This window comes from Diceros bicornis, chromosome 26, assembly GCF_020826845.1.
Source record: "Diceros bicornis minor isolate mBicDic1 chromosome 26, mDicBic1.mat.cur, whole genome shotgun sequence".
Lineage (NCBI taxonomy): Eukaryota > Metazoa > Chordata > Mammalia > Perissodactyla > Rhinocerotidae > Diceros > Diceros bicornis.
The window spans coordinates 21,327,723-21,333,722 of NC_080765.1; positions in this window are offsets into that span (position 1 = coordinate 21,327,723).

Genomic DNA, 6,000 nt, shown 5'->3' on the forward strand with positions numbered 1-6,000 from the left:
GATACATGCCCAGGATCAGACCCCACGCCACCAGTAGCGGAGTGCACGCACTTAACCGCTAAGCCACGGGGCTGGCCCTGGAATATCTGAATTTTGAATGTCCTTACTGCAATTACTGTGAAGATATTTCAGAAAGTAAGCCATTTTTGAGAGAGGTTTAAAGTCTACATTGCAGACATATTCCTTAAAGGCATTTCAAATGCTCGTATCACACAGAAAATGAGCACAGATGGTGCATGTGAGGACACCTGGCTCGACCGAAGTGGAGGAAGTTGAGCTGGACAGCTGTGTGTTGTCTAAAGGGAATTCCCGGCATCCTATGGTTTCAGGTGGAGGCCAGGTCTAGACAACACTCAGAAAACAAGTCCAGGTAGAGGTTTCTCGAAATGACTGTGCCTGATATTACAGGCTAGGAAGGCGGAGGGACAGTGGAACTTAGGACTAGAGTGGCAATGCTGGGTCAGGAAGGTCCATGACACACACACACACACAAAACCAATTCACACCACTATGACCTTTCCTCCAGAGAAAGAGGCCTAGACATGGGACAGGAAGGGCCCTGGGTGGTCAAGAAGGCTCTAAATATGGGCTGAAGTGTCTATTTATCTGTTCAACACATTTGTTGAACTCCAACCACATGCCAGACACAAAAGGTATTATGATGAAGAAGACAGTGAGAATCCTTGTCCTCAGAGAGAGAGACAAGTAAATAGACCAGTGCATAGTGATGTAAATGCTAAACTCAGTTTATATATGGGTTCCCAAAAGAGCACATGAGCAGAGCTAGAGGAGCAGAGGACTTCTCAGGGAAAGTGATGAATCATCCGAGAATTGAAGGACAGGGGATCCGGAGGGGAGACTGTGCACAGGTCATCACACCTGTGCAGAGGTCCAGAGGGCAAAACTCAGGAGCTGCAAATAACTGGGTCATCAGTGTATCAGAAGAAATGCACGCCTTTTAGAATAAATATTTTGAAAGCTTCTTTTACCATGATGAAATAAACGAATAGAGAGATAACCCATCTACATTCCTACTTTAAAAAATAAACATTACTATAATTTAAAGGACAAAGTCATTTATTTAAAAATGTGTATTCAATAGTACGCTACACATAACTTAGAATAAAAATTACAAATACAGGCAACAATATGAATGAATTTTATTTTATTTTTTATATATAATTTTATTTATTTATTTATTTATTTTTCCCCCAGAACTCCGTAGATAGTTGTATGGCATAGTTGCACTTCCTTCTAGTTGCTGTATGTGGGACGTGGCCTCAGCATGGCCGGAGAAGCGGTGCGTCAGTGCGCGCCGGGGATCTGAACCCGGGCCGCCAGCAGCGGAGCGTGCGCACTTAACCGCTAAGCCACGAGGCCGGCCCTGAATGAATTTTAGAAGGAAAAGAAGCAGACGCAAAAGAGAGTATGTATATATATTCATATATCTGAACTCCATTTGTATTACACTCAAAATGAGGCAAAACTAATCTATAATGTAAGAAATGGGACTGATGGTTACCCTTGGGAAGGGTAGTGACTGGAACGTGTTTTGGTTTTGGTTTCTTGAGCTGGGTACTGGTTATGTGGGTGTGTTCACTTTGTGAAAATTCATTGAGCTTGCACTTAAGATTTGTGCACTTTTCTGTATAATGTTATTCTCTAAAAATTTTTTAATAATGTATATCTCAATATGTAAATGCTTGGGTTGGACTTTGCTAGAAGATCTAGTGAAGTGGTCACACTGAAGTGGTCATATGCTTGCACCTACGCATAGGATTTCTGTGAATACAACAGCTACAAACTCAGACTGTCACAGATGGGTCATGTTGGTGATTCAGATTCAAGTGTAGCCATCTGTGTCATGCTTTTCCAAAGTGGCAAACAATTCTTGGTAAAGTTCCAAACCAAACAAAAATACAATCTTCCCTCAATTTATACAGGTGTCTACCTTTCTGGAACAGTCAGGATTAAAACTGTACTTTTAAGTTTGTATTTATATATAAAATGAATTTAGGTTCTGTACTCAAATAATTACAAACCTGTTTTCACCTACATGTATGTCCATGGGGGCATTCTGAAAACAGTGGAGGACAAGGGACAGTTTTTCAATGATCAGGACTGTCTGGTTCTGTGTAAGACAACTGATATCCCTGGGTCCACTCATTAAATGCCAAAAGGTCTTCCATCACCGTGACCAAAAAAACACTCCCACAAATTCATAAAACACTCCCTATGGGGTAGCACTGCCCCTGTTGAGAGCCACCGGATTAGACCACAGATTTAGGGCATAAAGTTCAGAAACTGGGGAGGGATCCTCAAAGAAATGGGAAGTGAAAGGATTATTCAGGGCTCAGTGAAGGTCAGCTTAGTTGGAGGAAAAAAGTAGTGGGTAAAAAGTGCGGACTGCCAGGCATTGGTATGCTTGACTCCATAAAGATTTGTTAAATGAATAAGTGAACAATTGATTGAATGGATACTGCAGGTAATAAGGAACTATTGATTTTTTACATTTATTTTTTAATAGATAATACATTCACATGGTTTTCATTTTAAAAATAATTTTCTATTCATTCCTGGCTGCCTATAGGAAATCATTCTTATTAGGTTTTTATCTATCCTCCAGATTTCTTTGTGCCAATAAAAGCAAATATCAGTATCTATTCTTCTTCCCCCTGCTTGTTTATACTCAGGAGGTAGCATACTACACATAGTGTTCTGCTCTTCACTTAATATATCTAGGAACTCTTTCCTTAGCAGTGCATAGAGCACTTCCGCGTTGTTTTCAACAGCTGCTGAGTTTTCCATCGTGTGGATATTTCAGAGTTTCTTTAATCACTCTCCTATTGATGGGAATTTAAATTGTTTTCTACCTTTCACTATTATAAACAATGCTTCAATGATAACCATTACATATGTGTCATTAGCACGTGTTTTATTTATTTATTTATTTATTTATTTATTTACGGTGAGGAAGATTGTCCCTGAGCTACCATCTGTGCCAATCTTCCTCATTTTGTATGTGAGACTCCGGTGACTCCGGAGTCACCAAGACTCCGGCTTGATGAACGGTGTGTAGGTACGCGCCCGGGATCTGAACCCGCGAACCCCGGGCCACTGAAGCGGAGTGTGCAAACTTAACCACTATGCCACCATGCTGGCCCCAGCATGTGTGTTGTATAGTGAAGATTTTTGAGGAAGGCCAAGACAAAATTAAGATGATGCTTTAGGAAGTTTTAGCAACTCCTGTGCAAGATGGGTTTGGGAGTGGATATATATGAGAGGCAAGTTATTAAAATAGGCTAGATATAATAGGGAGGGAGGTGTGGTGGTTTTACAAATATATCCATACATTGTTTGAATCTTTTCTCCTCAGAGTGGGAGACTAATTCCCTCCTCTTAAGTGTGAGCTGGACCTAGTGCCTTGAATATAATGAATAGAAGAAAGCAGAAGTGACAGTGTGACTTTGGGGACTAGGTCATAAAAAGACACTCTCTTTAGCTCTTTCTCTCTCTCAGATCACATGCGCTGGAGGAAGCCAGCTGACATGCAGTAAGTAGCCGTATGGAATCCTATGGAGAGACCTGCATGGTAAGAAATTGCGGCCTCCTGCCAACAGCCGTGTGAGTGAGCTTGGAAGCAGATACTCCAGGCCCCATCAAGCCTTCAAATGGTGCCACCCTGGCCATCACCTTGACTGCAACCTCCTGAGAAATCCTGAGCTACAACCACCCAGCTAAGCCTCCCCCAAATTCCTGACCCAAAAAACTGTGAGATGATAAATGTTTGTTGTTTAAGCCACTAAGTTTGGGGGCAATGTATTATACACAGGAGGAATGATGAGAATGGAAAAGAAAGGAAGAGTTATAGAGTCATCTGGAAAAATCACTTATCTATGCTCATTAGAAATTATCTGCTCTTGGGGCTGGCCCGGTGCGCAAGCAGTTAAGTGCTAGCGCTCCACTTCGGTAGCCCGAGGGTTTGCAGGTTGGGATCCCGGGCGTGCACCGGACACACAGCTTGTCAAGCCACGATATGGCGGCGTCCCATATAAAGTGGAGGAAGATGGGCACGGATGTTAGCCCAGGGCTGGTCTTCCTCAGCAAAAAGAGGAGGATTGGCATTGGATGTTAGCCCAGGGCTGATCTTCCTCACAAAAAAAAAAAAAAAAAAGAAATGATCTGTTCTCCCCCTTTGGAATGTAAGCTCCTTGAAAAGATCTTTGCCTGTTTTTTTCCCACTGATTTATCTTAAGCTACTAGTACCTAGCAGACTCTTTGGACTGGCAGGGAAAAGCCATGAAAGAAGGGACTTAGATAACAGGACATTAGGTCTAATATGTCAGTAACAGGACTGAAGGATAGTTGAATAGCCAATTAAAATGTCTAGAAAAAAATAACAAGCTCGTGGCTCAACAATCACGTGAAACGATTTAGCAGCCAGGTAGATGTGTAGGCCTGGAGGAGGATTTCTCAACCTCAGCACTATTAATATTTCGGACTAGATAATTCTTGTGAGGAGCTGCCCTGTGCATTGTAGGATGTTTAGTGGAAGAATCCCTAGCCTCTACCCACTAGATGTCAGTAGCACACACACATCTCCTCCGGGTCCCCGCTCCACCTCCATGCCCCTCCCCCTTGTGATAACCAAAAAATGTCTCTAGACATTGCCAAATGTCCCCTGGGTGTGTGTGTAGGGGGGGAGACTAATCCTCCACAGTTGGGAATCACTGGCCTAGAGGATTTAATAACAATTAAAATCAAGGGAAAGAGGTTGGATGCCTGAAACTTGGGGAAAGGTACTTTAAAAATGAGGGAAGTAACAAAGAAGACAGAAGGAGGAGGCATACAACAAAACCAACAAAACAAAAAGGGATTCAAAAGCCAATGGAAGAAAGTGGCAGAGTGTTTTAATGAAGAGGTTGGCAGGACTTGCAGAGAATTGTTCTAGTGGAATAGCGGGACAAAAACCTGGTTGTAGACACATAATGCGTCCTAGGTGGGATAGGTGATGAAAATGCAGTCTCGTCGCCAGTGACAGGAAAGCAATCAAGCAAGCATGGAGCAATAAGATCAAAGGCAGAGAGAAAGAATCAAAGGAGAGGGTGAGGATGCAGGGAAAATAAGAAATGAGGGGGGCTGGCCCGGTGGTGCAAGCGGTTAAGTGCGGGCGCTCCGCTGCGGTGGCCCGGGTTTGTGGGCTCGGATCCCGGGTGCGCACCGACACACTGCTTGGCAAGCCATGCTGTGGCGGCGTCCCGTATAAAGTGGAGAAAGATGGGCACAGATGTTAGCCCAGGTCCAGTCTTCCTCAGCAAAAAAAGGAGGAGGATTGGCAGATGTTAGCACATGGCTGATCTCTTCACACACACAAAAAAAGAAATGAGGGAGCAACTGTGCACTCCACTGCATTCTCCAGCCCTGGGGAGTCTTGGAAAGGACAAAGTATCAATCTGCCTCCTTCTCAAAGAGGGAAGGAGGATGTTTGCTGAAGAAACAAGGAGGCAGCAGAGCTTTAACAAATTAAGTTGGAGAAAACCATGAAATAGGATCTGGGACCCACCCTTGGCCTCCCCAGACTAGTTGCAAGAGATTGGTTTACTGGGTTGGGATCCATAAGAATTTTCTCTGAATAGAACAGTATTATATAGAATGGAGACCGCACCATTCTTTTAGAACACAGTAGACCACAGAAGGTTCTGGAAAGGACTCTCCTGTGCATTTCTACTACTCTTACCTGAATAAAGACCCCCATTTGCTCTCATGTGGGTGAACTAAAGCAAAAGCCTCTTCTCATCTCCAGGTTCTCCTCTTTGAAATCTTAAAATCATATAACTCCCTTGCTTAATACCTCCCTGCTATCTACAGTATAAGGACCAAAATGCTTATTTAATTCTCAGAGAAGGAGAAGGAACTAACACTTATCAATGCCTACCATATGCTAAGTGTATTGGGTTCTTTTTTTTTTTTTTAAAGATTTTATTTATTTATTTCTCCCCC